This window comes from Rhinoderma darwinii, chromosome 1 (assembly GCF_050947455.1).
Source record: "Rhinoderma darwinii isolate aRhiDar2 chromosome 1, aRhiDar2.hap1, whole genome shotgun sequence".
Taxonomy (NCBI): domain Eukaryota; kingdom Metazoa; phylum Chordata; class Amphibia; order Anura; family Rhinodermatidae; genus Rhinoderma; species Rhinoderma darwinii.
Window position 1 is genome coordinate 609,582,132 of NC_134687.1, and position 19,256 is coordinate 609,601,387.

Below are 19,256 nucleotides of genomic sequence, written 5' to 3' on the forward strand. Positions count from 1 at the left end.
TATATTACAACATATAAAGTTATATGTATATATATATATATATATCTTTTTACTTTTTTTTTGTATTTATTTTTGTAAGCAAGCAGTCTTCTCTGATTGTGTTATGTGTAAATGATGTCTTTAGCCATACTATTAAGATTGTATTTATTTATATAGCGCCAACATATTCCACGCCGCTGTACAAAATTTGTCATCACTCACAGGCTGTCTAAATTCCATATCTCTATATTAATGGAGAAGGGGAAAGTATGGAGCGGGCTCCATAAGACGAGCATAACTTCAGTATAACGAGTGGTATCATGCTCATTTAGCCCCTTAGATGATGTGGTAAATAGCGACCCCGTCATCTAATCTGTTAGAAACCCTCTTAAAGAGGCTGTCACCAGATTTTGCAACCCCTATCTGCTATTGCAGCAGATCGGCGCTGCAATGTAGATTACAGTAACGTTTTTATTTTTAAAAAACGAGCATTTTTGGCCAAGTTATGACCATTTTTGTATTTATGCAAATGAGGCTTGCAAAAGTACAACTGGGCGTGTTTAAAGTAAAAGTACAACTGGGCGTGTATTATGTGTGTACATCGGGGCGTGTTTACTACTTTTACTAGTTGGGCGTTCTGACGAGAAGTATCATCCACTTCTCTTCAGAACGCCCAGCTTCTGGCAGTGCAGCACTGTGACGTCACTCACAGGTCCTGCATCGTGTCAGACGAGCGAGGACACATCGGCACCAGAGGCTACAGATGATTCTGCAGCAGCATCGGCGTTTGCAGGTAAGTCGATGTAGCTACTTACCTGCAAATGCTGATGCTGCTGCAGAATCAACTGTAGCCTCTGGTGCCGATGTGTCCTCGCTCGTCCGACACGATGCAGGACCTGGGGCAGGAAGTGAGTGACGACACAGCGTGATCTCTCGAGAACACGGCTGTGTCTGCACTGCCAGAAGCTGGGCGTTCTGAAGAGAAGTGGATGATGCTTCTCGTCAGAACGCCCAGCTAGTAAAAGAAGTAAACACGCCCCGATGTACGCACATAATACACGCCCAGTTGGACTTTTGCAAACCTCATTTACATAAATACAAAAATGGTCATAACTTGGCCAAAAATGCTCGTTTTTTAAAAATAAAAACGTTACTGTAATCTACATTGCAGCGCCTATCTGCTGCAATAGCAGATAGGGGCTGCAAAATCTGGTGACAGAGCCTCTTTAAGCTCCATCGCCTGTCCACGATGTGATTGCGGGATGTTGATGGTTGTTATGGCAGCCTCCGGCAGCGTTTAATACGGTAGGTCCCTGTCAGAATCACGATATACTGCAATACATTAGTACTGCAGTGTATTGTGCAAGCAATCCAACGGACGCTGGTTCAAGTCCCCTAGGGGCTCTAATAAAAAAAGTTTAATACAGTTAGTTTATATAATATACTAAAAAAATTAAAATATTAAACGTTAAAAAAAAAAAAAAAAAAATTCCCCCAAAAGCAAAGAAAAAAAAAAATAACATAACTGGTGTCGCCGCATCTGAAAAAGTTCAAACTATTCCAATATAACATTATTTAACCTGCATGCTGAACGCCTTAAAAAGAAAAGAAATAAACCGTTATCAAAAACTCCCATGTACCACAGAATGCTACCAATAGGAACTACAGCTCGCCTCGCAAAAATGAACCGTCATACCGCTCAATCCTCATAAAAATAAAGTTATGGCTCTCAGAATATGGCGACGCGTAATCCATTTTCTTTTTAGCAATTATTTTTTCCTTGTAGTAAAACATGAAAAAACTATAAATATGGTATCAGCGTAATCATATTGACCTGCAGAATAAAGGTAACCCATTCCACCCCACAAAGAAATTTATATCAATGGAAAAATCAAAAAGTTATGGCTATCGGATGGTGGGGAGGAAAAAGCAAAAATGAACATCTGAAAACGGTCTGTGGCTTGTAGTAACATCCGTTGTATTGAGATGTTGGCACCCGTAGTAACGCTTTGACTTGCGCAATGTGGGTACTCACCATTGGCTGTAACTTGAATCAGCTGTTGGGGTGTCCTAGCTGCTTTATTCTGCCACATGTTTTTACAGGGCCGCCTCCATTCGGTCAAAATGACTAAAGTCACTTTTTAGTACATTCCTTTTCTTTTTCTCTGACTTAGAGGGCTTTATACTTGTATATTTGTAGGATTATCTACGCTTCTGGCAGTGGCATAAATGGAAGCTCGTGGGCCCAATGCAAAATCTATAACCAGCTACCTGACTATGATACAATATTTATATTACTAGACTCCTCATATGGGACAGAAGGACCTTTAGTCCCTCACTCTCCAGGGCCTGGGTGCGATTGAAACCTCTGTGGAGCCCCAATTGCAGATTCACCACGTCTGAAACCGACGGACCCCATTAGATGTCAATGGGGTCCACCAGGCATCGGTGGTATTCGTCGTCGTACAACAGATCCGGCGCTGCGTTCTGTTTTCTGTTATCAATGGAAATCAGGACGTAGCCTAATTTTGGCTTTCCCCCTGAAATATTCCCTACCCCTTACAATTGAGTTTTATATACTTTCCTTTGACCAATAATTGGAATATCCGATAGACTGGCAGCTATTATATACTACTGATGTTAAAGGAATTTTACTGTATATACTATATGTTCAGTTTCTTTACTTTTTTTATTTGTATCTGTACGGTAGTACACAAGTCCATATGGAGCCGTGGGCTCTGTGTGCCGCCATATAGTGCCTCTGTACAGCGCCGCATTCAATGTATGTAGGGAAGAATAGCATGCAATACAACATGATATTGGAAGCTTACAGAGGTACGTTATGGGCGCATCGATTTTTAATAGGTGCCTTATTATGGATCCACTCACATGTACCCATAAACTGTGCTGCGATATATATTATCATGTCGACCTTATAATAACTGTGAGAGATTTTGCCCATGACTTCGGAGTTGTAACTTGGATGTAAACGGACCACTGATCACGGCTCATACATAATGAGACATAACTCATAGGCCTAGCTCCACAGTTCTAGTAGGACCAGGCCTGTGTTCTGCTAGTTCTCCCTGGAAGGCCGGAGTGTTTATGTAGTCATTAGCAGACTGTTCATCGCGGTGCTGTCAGTATTCTGTGGTGTTAATGAGCACTCGGCCGGCGTAATAGCTGCGTGCATAGTGAACAGGTTTATACGGTGGGGTTTTTAGGGAGATTGAATGACGGTTAATGATTATTTAATGATAGATCCCTGGGCAGAAAAGTACTTAGCACTCGGAGCACGCAACAAATCTATTTCTCAAGGTTTCACAAGATATTTTGGCCTCACCTTGATTTGTAGCGTGCAATATTGGTGTAATCGGTGGAGTTTCTGACCTGACTATCACTACCATTTAAAGAGCTCTGCAAACAAATTCACAGTATAGGGGATAAATGTTAGATCTATGTGGTCTGACCACTGTGACCCTCAACCATTGGCTAGAACTGGGGATCCCCATTCCTCTTTACCAGGGTGGCTGTGGTAAGGAGTTGTATGGAGAAGTGGCTTAGCTTGGCTCTGCCACCACTACATACAACTCCTCCTCATTTCGGTCCTCTTGGTAAGGAGGGATGGGGATCCCCTGCTCTAGCAATTATGGGGGTCCCAGCAGTTGGTTATCTTCTCTCCCAAATTTTAGCCAGCAGTTTACCCGGGCTGAATTTCGTCCACCTTTACAGCTCCCACAGAAGATCTCATCCACCTGGTCTACAATCCTCAATGCCTGACAACCCCTGTGGGAGCTTGGTGGCAGTAGTCTTATAGGTGTTGCTGTAATGCTTCGTATTAGATTATAAGCCCAAGATGCTGGTCCCTGGCTAGCGTAGTCGGAATGTGGATGACGTCTCAAAGACTGTGAAGCAGAGTAGCACAGTGTAACGAGAATAGACTTCGGTGGCAACGTGCAGACTTGTTGGAGAAGGAGTTAGACTCCAGCACAAGAGTAGTTTGGCAGCCAGCAGAAACATTAAATGACTGAGACGGTTATTGAGTTGGTGCAGGCTAACCTGTGGTCTAGAGTCTGAGGAATCCGCCGTCGTTCACCCCTGCAAGGAGATTTGGACTTTGCCGGTAAGATTCCCAGGTTGTGGTCCCCAGGATTGTCCCCAATAGATGGCCAGGCTGTAGAATACAGATGTGAATCATTTTGTGGTAAAACAGATCCGGGTCGGTAATGTCAGGCCCAGTAATCCATATCGTGAGACTAGGTTAGGGTCAGGCCAGAGGTCGGTACACAGGTAAGCGGAGTCAAAATAAAAGTCGGGTCAAACAAAGGAAAACACAGGGAAAAACAGGAACAAAACTCACCACCAGCACTGATAACCAAGTGAGGCATTCCAGTAGCAGTTTGTCTCTTCAAAGCTTACTTTTACGTGGACAGACATGTAACGTCACATGCAGCTTCAACTTCCAGTATTCGCTACTTCCTGGGGGTTTCAGAAGCCATGACATCCATATGGACAGGGGTTGTCTTAATGTCTACCCTTTTAACCCTTTCCCAAAGGCGGATGTCTGAAGGGGAAGTATTGAGGGGGCTCACGGGCTGAGTTCTCTCCATATGCTGCAGGTGTCAGCTGTGTACTAAAGCTGTCACCTCACTGTAACGGCCGGGATTGGAGCTAACTCCGATACTGTCATTAAACCCATGAGATGCCGTGGTCAATAGCGACCGCAGCATCTAAGCCATTAGACACAGGAAAGGTTCTCCTCTGTCACCCCATTATCCCCGCGACATGATTGCGGGTTGCCGATGGTTGTCAGGGCAACCTTGGAGCCTAATGAAGGCCCCCTGGTCTGCCATCTTGGACCTCATATTAAGCCATGCTAGAGGCAGGGCTTAATTGGAGGACACTGTAAGCACAATACACTGCAATACATAAGTATTGCAATGTATTGTATAAACAATCTAATGATCGCATGTTCAAGTCTCCTAGCGGGACTAAGAAAAAAAAATATGAAGGTTTGTTGAACAAAATTAGTATGAGTATAGGAAAATAAAAATATTAAAAGTAAAAAAACATAACCCTTTCCCCTAAAGTAAAGTAAGCAATAAAAAAAATAAACACAATTATTATCACCGCGTCCAAAAAAAAGTCTCTGCCTCCCATTGAAATCAATGGGGGACAACAAAAAAACACTGTGAACTTCCCCCTTAGAGGTCAGCTGTTAGGTCACATGACCATTCGCAGAGTGAAGATATGCATTATTATTTTTTTTACTATAGGTATGAATATAGTATAAAGCAATGTATAGCAAGTGTGAACAAAACCTCATTTAACTCCTTATAGATTTCAACTTTGAAATGTACAAAAGTAGAGTTTTCCTATAAAATAAAAGTTTAATCCAGGCCACCATGTAGTTGGAGGTTGATTTGGGTGGAATATCTATAGTCTAAGTCTCTTCACCCAAATACACGATGTGCTGAGTGAGGCCTGTCTGTATGTAGGGAAATGCTCCATTACAGGTCTGTGTAACATGGGGGGAGCTTTATCCTATAGAAAGCACCATTTAAGGTATCACACTACTATGAGTAGAGGTACTGTAGTATTTTCCATAAATTTTATGCATATAGAATTATAAAATACTTCTAACCCGCCATTGATGCTTTTACTGTAAATGGGCAGAGCTTATATATAGAAACCGTTCATCATCATTATTACGACCTGTGCACACGACATTGTTGGTATGGTAGCACACGGAGTCCTCACAGGGCCATATTACTGACCGGTAGACACTACATGTGCCCTCCCCTCCGTAAGGCCTCTGTAATACGGTGTCCAATTTTTTTTTATTATTATTATTGTTATAAAAAAAATTATAGAATGAATTTATAGGGAATCTGTGCCTAGTATGAACCCCTAGAATTCTCTGGATGATGTAATATGGATCCGTATTACACATATGTATGAGGCCTTAGTAATTTTATGATAGTGATAAAAAATGTGACCCATTATTGCGGCTTTTACCATAAAGGGTGGAGCTCTTGTATATAAAAAAAGAAAAAAATCCACCATCTAATTTATTATATTTATTAGTAGTATTATGTATGATGATGATGATGATGATGATGATGATGCATATAGACAGAAACCTTTATGTATAATTCAGTCACAAAAGTAAATAGAGCACTAAAATAAAAAATAAAAATATGGACAAGAAGCGTGTGTTTTTCCTCCCGGTCTGGTTGAGATTCGGTTCAGCGCCGGGCTCTAAATGTAGAACATTTTCTCTTTTTCATCAGTCTCGCTTTTTGTTTTTCACATAAGGCTATTTCGAGTTATTAATTTTCCTCGCTGTGATAGGGTGATCAACCGTTCTGTCAAGAAAATGGATCTCTCTGTCGCCCTTTAGCATGATTAAATGAAGGCAAGTCAGTGTGAGAAAATACCACATTTTCATGAGACAAATGAAATTGTAGCCTGGGCCTTTTTTTTTTGTTTTTATCCTACTTTACTTACAATTTTAACTGCAAAAATGTCCCGATTTTACTTTCTGCCTTGTGAACTGTCTACACAGAATAATATACATTGGATGGCTTTTTATATACATCTATGATGTTGCTATACAGTATATATTATTTTACTAACCAGTATGAATTTTTTTAACCTTTCACCGCGGACGTCCAATGTAAACAACATGCACGTGGCCGTACCCTGAATATGACATCGATAGAATTCTATGGGCCCATACAGTTCCACTATACGCCTTCAATATTTGTCCCCATAAGTATTGGGGAGACATCTTATTCTGGCACATGTGTTTATAATATGGCCATACAGGACAGTGTGTATGAGGCCTCAATCTGCAATAAATGTGTGAAACACCTTTGTAAATAACTTGTTCGGGTGAGTTATTTCATGTTTTCTACGCCATTCACATCCTGAGGTGCTGTGACAATTCTGCTGGTTGCCCTTGGAAACAGACCGTGAGTAAACACACCCTGGTGTCGGGCATGTGACCTAAAAGCTCAGCATTGTTAGGGAATATATTAGGGAATAGCTGCATATGATGTGTGTGGATAGATAGATATTTGTAAAGGTAAACAGCACTTCAGTAGATATACTGTAAATGGGAGCCAGCGAGCAGGACCTCGATCCAAGTCACACAAAAAGCAGAAAAATTGCAGCACTCAAGGGCATATCCAGTCAAAAAAATGGTTTATTCATTCATCGTGCAATGTTTCAGCCCTTCACGGGGCCTTTTTCACCATGTTAAAGGGCTGAAACGTTGCATGATTGATGAACAAAACACTATTTTGACTGTATTTGTCCTGGAGTCCTGCGAATAGATAGATATGAGATAGATAGAGTAAAACCTCTCAAAAAGACCACCTCATTGAGAAGACCCTTCCTTTATCCAGACCAAATTTCCTGACAGATTTTCAGTTCCACTGTATATTATGCACACTGCCCATCTTCTTTGAGAAGACCACCTCCCTGGAAGACCACTTTTGAATCCATTTTTAGGTGGTCGTCTCAAAGAGGTTTCACTGTAGATAGATTTAAGATAGATATGAGATAGATAGATATTACATATGAGATAGATATGCGAGAGAGACCTATAGAGATAGATATAAATATTGGATAGATATAAGGCTTCGTTCACATCTGTGTCAGGGCTCCGTTGGAGGTTTCTGTCAGGGGAACCCATGAACGGAATCCAAACTAAAGCAAACGGAAACCATAGTGTAAGGGTTCCATTGTCTTCACGGAATGAATAGTGCAGTCGACTATGGTATTGATTCCATCAAAACGACAGAACCCTTATACAATGGTGACAAACCGAAATAATTTGCACCGGATCCGTCACCATTAAAATCAATGCTGATTCAAACGAAAACCTATGGTTTCCGTTAGGATTCCGTTCAAGGGTTCCCCTGACGAAAAGCTCCGACAGAACACATGAACGGAGTCCCGATGTGAACAAAGTCTTAGATAGATATGAGATAGATAGATAGATAGATATTAGATAGATAGATATTAGATAGATAGATATGAGATAGATAGATAGATATGAGATAGATAGATAGATATTAGATAGATAGATAGATATTAGATAGATAGATATTAGATAGATAGATATGAGATAGATAGATATGAGATAGATAGATATGAGAGATAGATAGATAGATATGAGATAGATAGATATGAGATAGATAGATAGATAGATATGAGATAGATAGATAGATATTAGATAGATAGATAGATATTAGATAGATAGATAGATATTAGATAGATAGATATTAGTTAGATAGATAGATAGATATTAGTTAGATAGATGATAGATAGATAGATAGATGATAGATAGATATGAGATAGATAGATAGATAGATATGAGATAGAGCTCTTTTTTTATTATTATTATTATTATTATTATTATTATTATTATCATGGATATTTCTTTCCATTCTCGGTCAGGCAGAAATGCCATAAACCAAAAAACCAGCAAACAAAAAAGGTTCAGGGCAATGATCAGCAGGAAGAGAAGTTCAGCAAGTGTTGCCTGCTGTTTCATTTCCTACTGGAAGCTGCACATGTGTTATTTGTGAGTAGAGGCAGTGGCAATTGTAGAAGCGGAGCACATAGGGTCAGTGGCTCGCCTATTGATCAGTATCCCCGCAGTCCCCCTACGCCAGCATCTGCTTCATTGGCTTCTTTCAGTGCCTGCTTCACTACATTAGAATAGAAATCCATAACCAGAGCTGTGCTCATCCAAGCAAGGGAAGAAACTAAATTAAATGGTATAAAACAATCTTGGATCAGGAGTTTGCACCAATTCATCTTGATCTCAGATGTCACACCGGGCTCTGTGTCTGAGCACCTGGACTGAGAGGCCGCTCTGGTGAATGTACATGGTGCTGAGATCATTCATTTGTCAGCCCGTGCTTAGCAATTCCCCTTCTGCAGAGGTCAGCTGACAGAACAATCAGTGCAACTGCACAATGGAGCTCTGCTCTCAGCTATTGTTATAGGACATCATGCCTCTCGCTGGCACTGGGGGAAGGGCACAACGCCAGCTTCATGTGTCCAGCCTGCAGGATTGAAGCATTAGTTGCTTCAACTCAAATCATATATCAAGACTGTTGACCCAACCATAGTCAGAATGGTGTGTGTGTGCGTATTTGTGATGGGGAGGGGGCTTTGGGTTGGTGAAGGCTCTGCAGAACTATACCCTATATAGAGCTCATTATGCTTTATCTATCTCCGATTCTCAATAGGTTAATAGACACAAATATACATATAATCACATTTCTAGCTGACATAGCCGGTGCCAGTGCTGTTAATACATCAATTAATATACTAAATTGGCTGAATGTAGATATGGTCCAAGCGAAGTTAAATGAAATAAATGTACACAAGGCCCCAGGACCTCGATGAGTTACACCCTAGAGTTCTTAACCCCTTACCTCTTTAGCCACTTTTGGCCTTCCGGACGGAGCCTCAATTTTTCAAATCTGACGTGTCACTTTATGTAGAAATAACTTGGGAATGCTTTCACCTATCCAAGCGATTCTGAGATTGTTTTCTCGTGACACATTGGACTTTATGTTACTGGCAAAATTTGCTATATACATTCAGTATTTAAATGTGAAAAACACCAACATTTACCGAAAAATTGCAAAAATTAGCATTTTTCTAAATTTAAATGGATCTGCTTGTAAGACAGGCAGTTATACCACACATAATAGTCGCTAATTAACCTCCCCCATATGTCTACTTTCGATTTACCATAGTTTTTGAACATCCTTTTCTTTTTCTAGGACGTCACGAGGCTTAGAACTTTAGCAGCAATTTCTCACGTTTTCAAGAAAATTTCAAAAGGCTATTTTTACAGGGGCCAGTTCAGTTGTGAAGTGGCTTTTAGGGCCTTATATATTATAAACCTCCAAAAAGTCACCCCATTTTAAAAACTCCACCCCTCAAAGTATTCAAAACAGCATTCAGAAAGTTTCTTAACCCTTTAGACGTTTCACAGAAATTAAACCAAACTAGAGGTGAAATTTCCAAATTTAATTTTTTGTTGTTGCAGAAATTCATTTTTAATCCATTTTTTTTGTAACAAAGTTTTACCAGAGAAACGCAACTCAATATTTATTGCCCAGGTTCTGCAGTTTTAGGAAATATCCAACATGTGGCTCTAGTGTACTTATGGACTGAAACACAGGCCTCAGAAGTAAAGGAGCAACTAGTGGATTTTGGACACTCCTTTCTATTAGAATATATTTTAGGCACCGTGTCAACTTTGAAGAGCTCTTGTGGTACCAAAACAGTGGAAACCCCCCAAAAGTGACCCCATTTGGGAAACTACACCCCTCGAGGAATTTATTTAGGGGTATAGTAAGCATTTTGACCAGACAGTTTTTTTGCAGACATTTTTGGAAGTAGGCCATGAAAATGAAAATCTACATTCTTTCAAATAAAATGTAGGTTTAGCTCATTTTTTTTCATTTCCAAAAGGACTAAAGGAGAAAAAGCACCACAACATTTGTAAAGCAATTTCTCCCAAGTAAAACAATACCCCACATGTGGTCATAAATGGCTGTTTGGACACACAGCAGGGCTTGGAAGGGAAAGCGCGCCATTTGGCTTTTGGAGCTGAAATTTAGCAGGAATGGTTTTCGGAGGCCATGTCGAATTTGCAAAGCCCCTGAGGAACCAAAACAGTGGAAACCCCCCACAAGTGGCCCCATTTTGGAAACTGCACCCCTTGGGGAAATTATCTAGGGGTATAGTGAGCATTTTGACGCCGCAGGTTTTTTGCAGAAATTATTGGAAGTAGGCCATGAAAATGAAAATCTGCATTCTTTCAAAGAAAATGTAGGTTTAGCTCATTTTTTCTCATTTCCACAAGGACTAAAGTAGAAAAAGCACTGCAAAATTTGTAAAGCTATTTCTCCCGAGTAAAATAGTACCCCACATGTGGTAATAAACGGCTGTTTGGACACACGGCAGGGCTGAGAAGGGAAAGAGCGCCATTTGGCTTTTAGAGCTCAAATTTAGCAGGAATGGTTTGCAGAGGCCATGTCACATTTGCAGAGCCCCTGAGGGGACAAAACAATGAAAACGCCCAAAAAGTGACCCCATTTTGGAAACTACACCCCTTGAAGAATTCATCTACGGGTGTAGTAATCATTTTGACCCCACAGGTGTTTCATAGAATTTATTAGAATTGGGCAGTGAAAATAAAAACAATCCTTTTTCTTCAATAAGATGTAGGTTTAGCTCAACATTTTTCATTTTCTCAACAAATAAAGGAAAAAAAGAAGCCCAACATTTGTAAAGCAACTTCTCCAGAGTATGGCAATACCCCATATGTGGTCATAAACTGCTGTTTGGGCACACGGCAGGGCTCAGAAGAGAAGGAGCGGGATTGGTTTCTTGACACCATGTCGCATTTTCAAAGCCCCTAAGGTACCAGTACAGTGGAAACTACCCAAAAGGGACTCCATTTGTGATACTACACTCCTTGAAGAATTAATCTAGTGGTGTAGTGAGGATTTTTATCCCACAGCTGTTTCATAGATTTTATTTGAATTGGGCAGTGAAAATATTTTTTTTTTATTTTTTTTACAATAAGACGTAGCTTTAGTGCAATATTTTTCATTTTCTCAAAAAATAAAGCAGAAAAAGAACCCCAAAATTTGTTTAAACAATTTCTGCCGAGTATGGCAATACCCCATATGTGGTTATAAACTAATTTTTGGGCACACGGCAGGGCTCAGAAGGGAAGGAGTGCCATTTGGCTTTCGGACTACAGATTTTTCTGGATTGGTTTCTGGTCGCTATGTAGCATTTGCAAAACCCCTGTGGGACCAAAACAGTGGAAACCCCCCAAAAGTGACCCCCATTTTGGAAACTACACCCCTCAAGGTATTCACCTAGGGGTGTAGTGAGAATGTTAATCCTCCAGGAGTTTTGTATAAATTAGTGTGCACTCGATATTGCAGAGTAAAAATGGGATTTTTCAATAGATATGCCAATATGTGGTGCCCAGCTTGTGCCACCATAACAAGACAGCTCTCATTATTATGCTGTTTTTCCCGGTTTTAGAATCACCCTACATGGGGCCCTAATCTTTTGCCTGGACATTTGACAGGGCTCAGGAATGAAAGAGTACCATGCGAAATTGAGGCCTAATTTGGCGATTTACACAGAATTGGTTCACAATTGCAGAGGCTCAGATGTGAAATAATAAAAGAAACCCCCAAGAAGTGACCCCATTTTAGAAACTACACCCCTAAACGCATTTATTAAGGGGTGTAGTGAGCATTTTCACTCCACAGGTCTTTTCCATAAATAATTGCGCTGCGTATGGTGCAAAGTAAAAATTAACATTTTTCCCCAGAATTGTTAATTCAGTGGCAAGTATGTCGTGCCCAGCTTATGCCACTGGAGACACACATCCCAAAAATTGTTAAAAGGGTTCTCCCGGGTATGGCGATGCCATATATGTGGAAGGAAACTGCTGTTTGGGCACACTGTAGGGCTCAGACGGGTGGGAGCGCCATTTGGCTTTTGAAGCGTGGATTTTGCTTGGTGGTAGTTTTGTTTGGAGTTTTACTGGTGTTTCAGTTTATAATATGGGGCATATGTAAGCTGGGCAGAGTACATCAGGGGCATAGTCAGGGGGTATAATAATGGGGTAAACAATAAAATAATCCATAGATGTGTGTTACGCTGTGAAGCAATCATTTCTGCACAGGCCAGTGTCACACTGATAAATGGTGTCTTTACTTATCCCCCTTTTGGTCCACACTCCACCTTTGCAGTTCGGGGAATTTTGCTAGGAAGTGTTGTCCTGGTATAATACGGGCACCCTCGCTTCTAGCAGATATGTTTGGCCTCCCCTCCTGGTTCCCTAATTTTAGGGCCCCGATAAATCGGCTCTTGAAACAAGATGAAATGTTCCCCTCTGATCTGCACAACTGCATATTGTTTATTTCCTGACTTATTAGAGCCTTAACTAATTTTATTTTTTCATAGACATAGTGGTATGAGGGCTGTTTTTTTGTGGGACGAGCTGTAGTTATTATTGGTACCATTTTGGGGTACATGCGACTTTTTGATCACTTTTTATCCTATTTTTTGAGAGGCAAGGTGACCAAAAAACTGCAATTCTGGCATAGTTTTATTTTAGTGTTTTTTTATACAGCGTTCACCATGCGTTAAAAATTACATGTTAACTTTATTCTGCGAGTCCGTACGATTCCGGCGATACCAAATTTATAGGACTTTTTTATGTTTTACAAATTTTTGCACAATAAAATTACTTTTGTAAAAATAATGTATTTTTTCTGTCGCCAAGTTGTGAGAACCATAAGTTTTTAATTTTTTTGTCGATGGAGCTGTATGAGGGCTTGTTTTTTGCGAGACGAGCTATAGTTTTTATAGGCACCATTTTTGGATACATGCGACTTTTTGATCACTTATTTCAATTTTTGTATGGCAAAGTGCCCAAAAAACAGAAATTCTGGCATTTTTTTTAACTTTTTTTTTACGCCGTTCACCGCGTGGAATAAATAACATAATATTTTTATAGTTTAGGCCATTACGGTCGCGGCGATACCAAATATGTATGGTTCATTTATTTTTTCAATAATAAAGGACTTGAGCGAAAAAGGGCGATTGTGTTTTATTTTATTACTTAAAATTTTTATTATATTTTTTACAACTTTTTTTCACATTTTTTTTCACATTTTTTTTACACTTTACTTTAGTCCCACTAGGGGACTTGAAGTTCCAACTGTCAGATTTTTTTTCTAATACATTGCACTACCTACGTAGTGCAATGTATTAGAACTGTCAGTCATTCACTGACAGCAAGCCGATTAGGCTTCGCCTCCGAGCAGGGCCTAATCGGCTTCCGTAATGGCAAACAGGAGGCCATTGTTAGGTCTCCTGGTGTCATAATGGCAGTTGGCAGTCATGTGATTGCAGGGCACAGTTGCCGATCTGCTAGCAACCACAAAGATGCAGCGATCGCATCCAATCGCTGCATCTGAGGGGTTAATGGCAGGGATCGGAGCTAGCTCCGGTTCCTGTTGTTACAGGTGGATGTCAGCTGTAACATTAAGCTGATATCCACCGCTGATGACGCCAGCTCATCTCCTGAGCCGACGCCATCTTGCCGGCCGCTACGGAAGCCTTTCAGGCCCCGCCTCCGGGCGGGGGCTATAAGATTTCCATTCTAGGCTACACCGGGAGGCCAGTATTAGGCCTCCGATTGCCATTGCAGCCACCGACACCACGGCAATTTCATTGCTGGGGTGTCGATGAGCTACAAACACCTTAAATATATATAGTGTTTTTGGACTTTTCAAAGGCATTTGACACTGTCCCTCATAGACATCTAATGTGTAAATTAAGGTCTATGGCAGTGTTTCCCAACCTTTTCGGAGGAGAGACACCCCTGGGGAAAAAAATTTCCTCAGGGCACCCCTACCAAAAATTGTTTACAAAAAAAAACAGCTAAAAACCAGCACTACACTCTTAGGGTATGTTTACACTGTTTTGTTTTTTGTAAGACAGATTTTGAATTGACAGTGTTGTTTGACACTTTTTCTTCATGTTTTTTGCCCACTTATTTTTAAGCCGTTGAAGCTAATGCAAAAACCGCATGCAAAAAAGCACCAAACGAGCACCGCAGGTTTTTTCTGCTTCCTATTAATTTCAATGGGTGGTCAGAGGTGGAAACCACTCAAAGACCATCAGCCCCCACTCACAGTAAAATGACCATCAGCCCCCACCACTCACAGTAAAATGACCATCAGCCCCCACCACTCACCGTAAAATGACCATCAGCCCCCCCACTCACAGTAAAATGACCATCAGCCCCCACCACTCACCGTAAAATGACCATCAGCCCCCCCACTCACAGTAAAATGACCATCAGCCCCCACTCACAGTAAAATGACCATCAGCCCCCACCACTCACCGTAAAATGACCATCAGCCCCCCCACTCACAGTAAAATGACCATCAGCCCCCCACTCACAGTAAAATGACCATCAGCCCCCAACTCACAGTAAAATGACCATCAGACCGCCACTCACAGTAAAATGACCATCAGCCCCCCACTCACAGTAAAATGACCATCAGACCGCCACTCACAATAAACTTACCATAAGCCCCCCCACTCACAGTAAGATGACCATCAGCCCCCTCACTCACAGTAAAATGACCATCAGCCCCCCACTCACAGTAAAATGACCATCAGCCCCCCACTCACAGTAAAATGACCATCAGCCCCGACTCACAGTAAAATGACCATCAGCTCCCCACTCACAGTAAAATAACCATCAGCCCCCACTCACAGTAAGATGACCATCAGCCCCCCACTCACAGTAAGATGACCATCAGCCCCCCACTCACAGTAAGATGACCATCAGCCCCCCACTCACAGTAAGATGACCATCAGCCCCCTCACTCACTGTAAAATGACCATCAGCCCCCTCACTCACTGTAAAATGACCATCAGCCCCCCCACTCGCAGTAAAATGACCATCAGCCCCCCACTCACAGTACAATAACTATCAGTCCCGACTCACAGTAAAATGACCATCAGCTCCCCACTCACAGTAAAATGACCATCAGCTCCCCACTCACAGTAAAATGACCATCAGCCCCCCACTCACAGTAAAATAATCATCAGCCCACACCCTGTAAAATGACCATCAGTCCCTCTAGTAAAGTAACCATCACAGACAGAAAGTGTGCTTACGCCTGGGAAAGGAATAAATAAGGAGGTATAAGAGAAGAGAGCTACAACCCCCAGCATTCCCCTGGCTCCAGTTCTCACACAGTTGCTGAAAAACTATATAAGAAATACTAACTCTGCCCAGGTCCACAGCGTTGGCTCTTCTCCCTCTGTCAGGCTCTTCTAGTGGGAAGTGGTGGGTGGCAGGGGCGTAACTAGGAAAGACTGGGCCCCATAGCAAACTCTTGAATGGGGCCACCCAGGTGCCACACGCAGCCCCCTACTAGATAGTGGCCCCTGTAGATTGTGCCATACAGCCCCCCAGAAGAAAGTGCTATACAGCTCCGCCTGTAGACGGTGTCACACCCCACTTGTAGATAGCGCCCCCAAGCTCCCCTTGTAGATAGTGCCATACAGCCCCCCCCCGTATATAGCGCCATACAGCTACCCCTGTATATGGTGCCACAAAACCCCCCTCCCTTGTAGATAGTGCCACACAGCCCCCCCTATGTAGATTGCGCCACACACAGCCCCCCTTAGTAGATAGTGCCACACACAGACCCCTGTAGATTGCACCACACACAGCCCCCTGTAGATCGAGCCACAGCCCTCCCCCTTGTAAATAGTGCCATACAGCCCCCTTAGTAGATAGTGCCACACAGCCTCCCTTAGTAGTGCCTCACAGCTCCCCCTTGTGTATAGTTCCACACAGCCCCCCTTGTATATAGTGCCACAAAGCCCCCCCCCCCAAGTAGTACAAGGCACTGGTGCATCCGAGAAAGTTGTATCAGCCAGGGGGCTGTCAATCAAACATGGTGGGCAGAACTATGTGACTCTTCAGGATAGCAGCACCGACCTATGACCCTTTAATGAGTAATTAGCATATAGTGTGCGTCGTTTTAAAAGTTGATTTTATAGATTTTGCTGCATCAGAAATAAAATCTGCAATACCAGAACTAAGGTCAGTACATATATACAATACCAGAACCAAGATAAATACACAAATACAGCCCCAGAACCAAGCTCAGTACTTGTATTCATCCCCAGACCCAAGCTCAGTACATATATATAGCACCAGAACTAAGCTCAGTACATAAATACAGCCCCAGAACCAAGCTCTGTACATATATACAGTACCCGAACCAAGCTCATACATATATACAGCACCAGAACAAAGCTCAGTACTTAAATAAAGCATCAGAACCAAGATCAGTACATATATACAACACCAGAACAAATACAGCTCAATTTAGTGCAACCCTGCCATATAGGTTTGCACGGCGTAAAACTACAGCTTCCAGCATGGCCCGAACAATGGTAAGGATATGCTGGGAGATACTGTTTCACAAAAAAAAAATCATACCACCCATCATCTCGCTGCAGATCATATAGTGACTACAGTACTGATTAGAGGCAGAAATTAGACATTTACATTAAGTAACTCACCGGTGAAGTCTCAGATTCTAGTTCTTTTTCTCTTTTCTTCTCCCTTTGTTCCAGACCTCTATGATGGATTTCTCCCGGCCACGACCCATTTCTGCAGTTTTTTCCACTCCGATGTCTTCAGCTTCTCACTTTTAAAACATTTCTGCACCTATAAACGAAGATAAAATTCTCAACACCTCTAAATATAATAGCGCCATACACTGTGTCCCTGATTATTATAGTATCATACACTGTATCCCACACACACACCGTGCCCCCTGTAGATAGTGCCCCCATAGCCCCCCTGAAGATAGTGACCCCCATTGAGCCTCTGTAAATAGTGCCCTACATAGAAGCCCCTGTAGATAGTGCCCCACATACAGCCCTCTGTAGATAGTGCCCACATATGGACTCCAGAGCTGCAAGGCAATAGTGCTAACCACTGAGCCGCCATGCTGCACTACATATAGCTTCCCCCATAGATAGTTCTCCACGTATAGCCCTCCCATGTAGACAGTGCCCTACTTATAGCCCCCCTGCCCCACAGGTAACCCTGTAACACTATAGATAATGCCACTCACAGTTTTAGTAGAAAAAAACCTTTACGTATTCACACTGATACCGTTCCCTCGCCGTACGGTGGCAATGCAGATCTGCTCTCTCCTGAGCAGGTCTGCTGGAGCTGAACGACGCAAGCGGCGCATCGTTGAAAGGCGCTGATTGGCAGGGCAGAATGACTTGCCTCGTCAATCAGCCCCTTTCAACCACGGAAGCAGCGCAATGATGTCATCGCTGAAAGGCACTATTGCATGTATTTGTACCTGCGTGCTATAGGCGCAGGTACAATTACTGCAAGAGGGGGTGACTATCACTAGCTGCGGTGCTCCCTCCGTTGCTAGCGACGCCACCGGGTATGAGAGGGCCCTTGCCGCCCGGCCCATAAATGTTAGAGGCTTGGCGGCGCGGGCCCTGTAGTAGCGTGACGGGGGGCGTGTCGATGGCCGACACTTGTCCCCTCATGCTGCGGGCCCCGTAGCTGATGCAGGCTGCTACAGCGGTAGTTATGCCACAGGAGAGCTGACAGCTCCTCTATACTACACCACACAGGAGAGCTGACAGATCATCCATACTACACCACACAGGAGAGCTGACAGGTCCTCTATACTACACCACACGAGAGCTGACCGGTTCTTAATGCTGCACCACACAGGAGACCTAACAGATCCTCTGTACTACAGCACACAGGAGAGCTGACAGAACGTCTATAGTACACCACACGAGCCCTGACAGATCCTCTACACTACACCACACAGGAGAGCTGACGGGTCCTCTATACTACACCACACAGGAGAGCTGACAGATATTCTACACTACACCACATCACACAAGAGAGCTGACAGATACTCTACACTACACCACACAGGATAGATGATTGGTCCTCTATACTACACTACACAGGAGAGCTGACAGCTACTCTTTACTACACCACACAGGAGAGCTGACAGATCCTCTATACTACGCCACACAGGAGAGATGACAGATCCTCTATGCTACACCACACAGGAGAGCTGACAGGTCCTCTACACTACACCACACAGGACAGCTGACAGCTCCTCTATTCTACACCACACAGGAGAGCTGACAGGTCCTCTATACTACACCACACAAGAGAGCTGACAGACCCTGCTCATAAATGGAGTGATACCATTCAAAGTCTATTAGGATCTTACTATATATGTAAAGTTGAATCTCCACTTAAAGGGTTCTTCCCATTATAGACCTTTACGTCAATGTTGAGAACAAGGACCCGCTCGCCGCCGCATCCAGGTGGAGATGAATGGAAAGGTGGCCGTGCAGTCTCTCTATTTACTTCAATGGGAGTTACGGAAACAGTCGAGCATGCTTGGGACCCCGTTCTCGGTCTCTGGGTCTCGCACCTATCAGACATTTGTGGCATATCCTGTTTATGTGACCACCTCTCGATTCATCCTCTGCTTTGATGTTGTGCCTGGCTGACACCTCACTAGGCAAGACAGGGGTCAGTGACCCACTGTTCTCGTCATAGGTGCGGGTCTCAGAGGATTGGATCATGTGGATTTTCCATA

General features: G+C 42.7%; 1 protein-coding gene across 3 annotated transcripts in view; it reads left to right on the forward strand.

The window, feature by feature from the left end:
- The window catches only part of WDR7 (WD repeat domain 7), a 417,770-nt gene that overhangs the window by 217,305 nt on the left and 181,209 nt on the right, over positions 1 to 19,256 (forward strand). The gene's annotated exons all lie outside the window — the stretch shown is intronic.